The 7,691-nt window shown below is 34.5% G+C and overlaps 1 long non-coding RNA gene across 1 annotated transcript in view; it reads left to right on the forward strand.

Moving 5' to 3' along the window:
• The window catches only part of LOC111085807, a 9,612-nt gene extending 3,623 nt beyond the window's left edge, over window positions 1-5,989 (forward strand). The window contains exons 2-3 of the long non-coding RNA XR_002610593.1: window positions 977-979; window positions 5,872-5,989. This is a non-coding gene — a long non-coding RNA (uncharacterized LOC111085807). The remainder of the gene's footprint in view (window positions 1-976; window positions 980-5,871) is intronic.
• Window positions 5,990-7,691: the final 1,702 nt, after the last annotated feature.

A 7,691-nucleotide genomic window follows, 5' to 3' on the forward strand; every position in this document is an offset into this window, starting at 1 on the left:
AGACTTTCTTCCTGTTTCTTTTCTCGTTCGTCTTGTTTTTTTTCTTTTTCCTCCAACCACTGCTGTAATTTTTCTTCTTGTTTCTTTTCTTTTTCCTCCAACCACTGCTGTAATTTATCTTCTTGTTTATTTTCTTTTTCCTCCAACAACTGCTGTAATTTCTCTTCTTGTTTATTTTGTTGTTCGAGCTGCCACTGTTGCAGGTTTTCTTGCAACTGCTGTAATTTCTCTTCTTGTTTCTTTTCTGTTTCCTCCAACAACTGCTGTAATCTTTCTTCTTGTTTATTTTGCTGTTCGAGCTGCCACTGTTGCAGGTTTTCTTGCAGCTGCTGTTGTCTCTCTTCTTGTTTCTTTTCTCGTTCTTCTTGTTTCTTTTGTTGCTCTTGTATTGCGGCCATCAAGTCTGCTAAACTGTAGTTTGATGTTCCGCCTCTCGTTTCCATTTTTGTTTTCCATCCCACTTCTGACACCAATTTTTTACGTCTCCGTTCGTTAATTGATTTTCCGTAACTTCGTTCCGACGAAACTTTAGCGACACAAGTCCTTACTTAATAAAACTGGTTTATTCTTTCTGAATATAACTTTACCGATACACTTATTTTCAACAGTCGCTCTGTAACAAACGTTTTAACAACGAACGTTAACTTCAACAATACTTCCTGACTGCAGTTCAATTACTCACTACCTACACACACACACATTGTCACGTCACGCCGTGACCATCTTATATATACCAGACTACCCTATATCTAGTAAATGCTAGGGCATTCACGAAGGAACAAGATACTTCTAGAAACGTGGCGTGACACTAGTCACGTGACTTCGATGACGCAACAATATTGTTGGTGTGAACGTGCTTTTTAGTCATTGTGACAAAAACATATACACTGGATAGGTGAAGTGAAGAAAAAGTGTCATTGGTCATTATTTGGGCATAAGATTGTTATTGTTCGAGTTCATAATACCAATACAATAGTTGGTATGTAATTAAGTGCTAGATATTCATGTAAAAGTTTCTACATGGGACACGCCATTACTGAACAGAAAAATAAATACCTAAGAATTTCCCAACGCAGTAATACATTCATCAGAGCTTTTCACACTAGATACCAGAAGCTAGGCCCAGCATGGTCAAGTGGTTAGGGAACTCGACTAGCACTCTACGGGTCGCGGATTCGAATCCCCGTCCCACCAAACATGCTCGGTCAATCCCACTATTAGTTGGTAAAGAGTAGCCCAAGAGTTGGCGGTGGGTTTTACACGGCTATAGTAGGGACGGCTAGCGCAGATGGCCCTCGTGTAGCTTTGCGTGAAATTCAAAAACAAACAAACAATACAAGAAGCTGACAAATTCATAGAACCAACGCCCCTCCCTCTCTGAGGTATCAGCGGTGAATTTACGGGGTTACAATACTAAAATGAGCAGAACAAAGGGAGTTTGTTTGTTTGTAATTAAGCACAAAGCTAAACAATGGGCTATCTATGCTCTGCCCACCACGGGTATCGAAACCCGGATTCTAGCGTTGTAAGTCCGCAGACAAATCGCTGTGCCACTGGGGTGCGACAAAGGGAGTCCATGGAGTAGCTTAAACAACAACAGTAACGAGACCAACTGTTTTATCAATCGTGATGAAAAAAATCAGGCTAGACTGTAGGAGGTTTCCTATATTTCATGTTCCTCTTAATTAGTCCATCACAGCATCTATAGCCAGTGGTTGTCAACATTTTAAGCATAATAAAATGTGACCCGATTTCAATGAAAATGATTTACTTATGTAAAAGTACAAATAACATATGAAAAATCTGTACGTGATGGAGAAACATTGATATCATTTTCGGATTCAGCGTACAGGAATTACAGTAGAACATGTAAAAAATTCAAGCTTAAAAGGCTAAATCGCAGTCTTACAATGGTTATTAATTTGCCAGATTTCAAAGGAACAAATTTCGCTATGCATCTGTCGAATCCTGGTTAACAGTCGCCTCACAGAATAATACCGTTACTGAGACCATTGGCACTGGTGCATTACATTAAGAAAATGACCATTAAGGCCACCTTCCAGGTTCCCATTCTTTCCCCAATTTCCTATGACTACATATCCGTGCACATCTGGCAGGGCAGTACATGAGTGACTTATTTAAGCTTGTTAATACCAGCTTTCTGGTTCTCCAGAACAGTTGTTCTTCATGCATATTGATAATATAAATAGCGTCTCAACCAATATTCTACCTGTTGTATCGCAGCCAGCCTGGTGAGCCCTGGTATTGGACTAAAGGCTTCTTCGATACTGGATATGGCAGATATAGTGTTTTTGACGTATTATTACATATTATTCTTTGCCTTCACTCGTACTTCCGTAGAATGAAAATAGATTGATTTGGGTTTGCACATTAATGGCGTTGTTTTTCTTAGTGCAAAGCTACACAATGGGCTATCTACACTGTCCACTGCATTGCAAGTCCGTAAACTTACAGTTGATCCACTAGGAGACTTGCACTTGAGTATTAAGCTTGTTTGTCTTGAGAATAGATTGAGTGCGGTCTACACATTGATATTAAGTTTGTTAATAATGAGAGTACATTAATCGAGGTTTACACATTAGTATTAAGTTCGTTAATCTTGATAGAAGATAAGTTTAAGTTTACACATTGGTATTAAGTTTGTTAATGTTGAGAGTAGATTGATCGGATTTTACACGTTAGTACTAAGTTTGTTAATCTTGAGAGAGTATTAGGCTTAAAATATGAGTGTTAAGTTTGTTAATCTTGATATCAGATTGATTGGGGTTTACACTTAGCCTTAAGAGTAGAATTGTTAGAGTTTATACATTATTATTAAATGTATTAGTCTTGACAATAGGTTGATTAGGGTTTACACATTAATATTAAGTTTGTTAATTTTGATTAGATTGATTGGAGTTTACAAATTAGTACCAGGTTTGTTAATATTGAGAATGTAATGGATCTTAAATGTGAGTATTAAGTTTGTGGATCTTGATATGAGATTGATTGGGGTTTATACTTAGCCTTAAGAGTAGAGTTATTACGGTTTACATATTATTATTAAATTTATTAGCCTTGAGAGTAGATTGATTAGTGTTTATACAGTAGTATTAAGTTTATTAATTTTGAGAGTATAATGATTGTGGTTCAGACATTAATATTGAGTTTGTTAATAATGAGAGTCAATTAATTGAGGTTTACACATTAGTTTTATGCTTGTTAGTCTTTATAGTCGATTGATTGAGGTTTACACGTTAGTTTTAAGTTTGATAATCTTGAAAGTGTATTGGATTTTAAATATAAGTATTAGGTTTGTTAATCTTAAGATCAGATTGTTTGGAGTTTACACTTAAATCTTAAGTATTTTAGCCTTCAGAGTAAAATGATTGAGGTTGACAAGTTAGTATTAATTTAGTTTAGTAATGAGAATAAATTTAGTAAGGTTAGTCTTTATAGTTGATTAATTGCGGTTTACATAATAGAATTAAGTTTGTTGGATACTGAGAGCAGATTTATTGGGGTTTACAAGTTAGTATTCAGCTTGTTAGTCTTGAGAGTGAATTTATTAATATTTACACATTAATATTAAGTTTGTTATCTCGAGGGAAGATTTATTAGTTTATTTACACACTAGTATTAAGTTTGTTAATCTTGAGATAAGATTAACTGGGGTTTACACATTAGTATTAAGCTTGTTAGTCTTGAGGGTGAATTTATTAACATTTACACATTAATATTAAGTTTGTTATCTCTAGGGAAGATTTATTAGTTTATTTACACACTAGTATTAAGTTTGTTAATCTTGAGATAAGATTAACTGGGGTTTACACATTAGTATTAAGCTTGTTAATCTTTAGGCTGAATTGATTGGATTTTAGACATGAGCCATGACTTTGTAATGAATTCATGTGTACATATGTTTTTACCAAGTTACTCGAGAATAAATTGGCAAACTACACATATTTTTACAGTCTTTGTAGAAACATTTGTGTGTGTTACTTTGTTTTTATTATTAACAAAACCAATAGTTAAAGGCTAAGCCACACAAATTTCATATAAAATATTATATTATACCTATTTAATATTATCTTGGATCTTGTAAACATCTTCTAATTAATTGGTATTTCCTATGTTACAACTAAAATATCATTTTAACCTTTGCGCTAGTTCAAATGCTTCACCAGAGGCCTAGGTTTGATTTTTAAAGCTCCTTAAATAACAGTTTCATGATTAGTTGTAAACGATAGCGCCACCTATAGAGTGGTTGTGGTAGGAATATCAGATAATTAGGTTGTGTGGTTTGTTTTGAATTTCGCACAAAGCTACATGCCCCCACGGCTGTAAGGGCGAGCATGTTTGGTGGGACGGAGATTCGAACCCGCGACCCTCAGAAGCATATAGGTAAATAAAACACATGTAAGGTTCAGATGAGTAGTTAAAAAATGGTAAACATTTTTTTGTTGTTGTTATTTCTGTTTCATTATATCCAAAGTAATCGAGATACGATATTACTAGGCAAAGCGCTAAGAAACGACGCCCCAACCGTCTACCGTAAGTGGTATCTACCGAATTTTTAGTTTCTGAACAAAATTTTCTGTAAAAACAAATTGATTAAATGTGAGAGTTTTTTGGGGTTTTGATTCTAGATATAAAACAACATAATGTGAAATGTGTAGATAAAATAACAATAAAAACTAGCATTATTTATTACAGACCAATGACTGCAGCCAACATTTGATTCAGAGCATCCACTAAATTGACTAAGCAGATGTATCATATATTTGTAAACATGCGCAACACATACATTCTTTTGTTTTTCTAGTATCAGCGACACACAGTTTGTCGACACATCATACCCATCTGCTATTTCCTCTCTATCATATTTTCTCACTTTGAATTCTTTGTATTTAAAATTGAAAACAAAATAAAAAAAGTCTCCCCATCGTTGTCGACAGAAGATATTATTTTATTCACTAAACTTCGTCTTTCTTTCGTGAGATTAGTCGGCGTTTAAAATAGCATCCAGTGTAGCTGACATTTCATTCAGTAACGCCATCGACTGAAAGTGATGTAGCACGTGGCTCGTTCTGCTTCTCCTCATGCAGAGCAGGAGAGCTGGGACAGATTTACCATGCTGCATCGACAGTGAAAAGACCAGCAGGGGAAGAACGGAGTGCGCCTTGAAACACGTGTTAACAAATGTCAGTTTCACACGAAATGGAATTGTTAGACCATGCAGCTGTATTGTCCATTTGGTCTTATTAAAGGTAAATGATATGAATGAAGATTATTGTTATCTACATATATATATATATATATTTCTTGATTCTCCTTTCATGACTCAGAGTATGAACGCTCGACTGACGTAGTGAGCCTACCATGTGTCTAAAACATTGAGGTATTGTCCTGTGTTGATGACTATGTAATGTTTCTATGGTCTTAACTGCATGTAATGTTGATACTTTTTTTTACTTTTGATTTTATTTAACATTCAGTTTTCTATAGTAGTAATTCCATCTAATATTAAGTTTTATTTTTTGTGTATGCTGCTATATCTGATATATAGGATTTTTCTTTAGTATTGATTGCATCAAATATAGAAGTTTTTCGATAGCGCTGAAATTGTATCTAATGTCGAGGAGTTTCTCTATAGCGTTGACTGTATACAAAATTTAAGACTTTTTCTACAACACTGATTGTATATAGCAGGGTTTCTCAAACTGTAGTACGTATACCACTGTTGGAACGTGGAGCTAATGACGGTGGTACACGACACAATTAATATAAAAAAATCATAAAATTTGTAATAAGCCCTATCTGAGCTTTCCAGTTACATATATATATATATACTACTCTCCTCACTTATAGACTCACCCTATACTTGCGTAGACTCGCCAGTATTTACTTCCCTTAAAATTGACAAAAATGATACCACATATTCTTCAATCGTGCCAGAAAAAAACAATCGCATCCTTCGCATTAATGGTTAAGTGTTTAAAACATGTTTTTTATTACTGGGTTTTTTCTTTCAAATTAGGCCTGTGTTTGTAATTTTAAAAAAATAAAGAAAAAGTGGTACGCGAACCTGAACGTTTGAGAACCACTGGTATATAGTACTAATGAGTGTCTCTATAGTGTTAACTATATATCCATTTTGAGTGGTTTTCCATTGCTCACAACTGATTCTGATATTGTTGAGGAGTTTTTCTATAGTAGTGATTGTTTCTAATGGGATCTGGAATGGCCTGGTGGTTAGAGTGCTCGACTCGCAATCTGAGGATCGTGTATTCTAATCCCCGTTGCCGAAATTGCTCGTCCTATAGGGTTGCTGACTGGGTCAGCTTCACTTACAACAACAAAAAGTACCAACTGACCCCAAAATAATTGGAATTAGGGTCGTAACGGAAAAGTGATTGTCTTTAGTAATGCGATTTTCCACTGTTTTGACTGTATATTTAATATAGAAGGCGTTTTTACTTATTTGTGACTTAAAAAGTTTAGTGCAACATTGACTACATCTAACAAGTGTAAAAAAATTAAATAAAATATTAGGAAGTGGGAATGTGAGCAGCAAAAAGTAAGGAAACAAGGTAAAAATGGGCCGGTTAACATTACAACACTTGGTGGTTTTTGACATGGTGGAACCTCAATATTGAAGGTTTTCTTCACTCGTGACTACATCTATTATAATAAAGAGATTTTCTTCACTCGTGACTACGTCGATTATTAAGGTGTTTTTCTGTATGCAGTTAAGTAATACATTGAAATCCAGCTCTGCTGTACATGCCTAAGTATAGCTTCGTGCGTCTTTTGACCTTCTTAATGTTTCAATGGTCCCAACTTAACTCTTTACATCCATTAACATCCTGCCTATTTTATAATTTCAAGCTCAGCTACGTACACATATCAATGTTTTCATTATTCTACTGGTTCTAGTTCTACAGTATACGCGTACTAGCTCTTCATTGTTTCATTGAACCTAACTCAGTTATACATACATACTGACGTTCTCATTCTTCTTCTTACCTTAGCTCAACATATACACTTGCTAACGTACACATTGATCCACTGGTAAGAACATTTGGTTAAGTAATTACTCTTCTACAAATCCAAGCCCCAGTGTTAACATACACACAAGTTCAACCGAATGTTCACAGTGCGAATTCGAACTTGTATCAGTTTAATTTTGGACCCTAACTGGCAGTAGATTCATGTGTTATTTTGTTATGATACAAGCGTAAGTCATTTAAAAATAGATCAGATCATTTTTCCTTTCAGAGAGAGAATCATAACTTTCACTCACCTAACGTTAACTAGACAAATGCCAAACTCACGATACGAGTATTATTACTTGTTAAGCGTTCAGGGGTTTATTGTGTTGTTAAATATAGTGGTAAAATTTTATTTCATCTTGGTATAATAATTTATTAATTATAATAATTTTTATGTATAATTATTGTAGCAATTCCTTTCATGTTGTTTTATTTTATATCACTTTTGTAAACTAATGCTAATATATTTTATGAATTACTTTACCTATACCTACTCGTCACGTTACATTATTTAACTTGCTCATCATGCTACATTATTTAATCTACTCGTCACGTTACATTATTTAACTTGCTCATCATGCTACATTATTTAACTTGCTCATTACGTTACATTATTTAACTTGCTCATCATGCTAC

This window comes from Limulus polyphemus, unplaced genomic scaffold, assembly GCF_000517525.1.
Source record: "Limulus polyphemus unplaced genomic scaffold, Limulus_polyphemus-2.1.2 Scaffold631, whole genome shotgun sequence".
In the NCBI taxonomy this organism is placed as follows: Eukaryota; Metazoa; Arthropoda; class Merostomata; order Xiphosura; family Limulidae; genus Limulus; species Limulus polyphemus.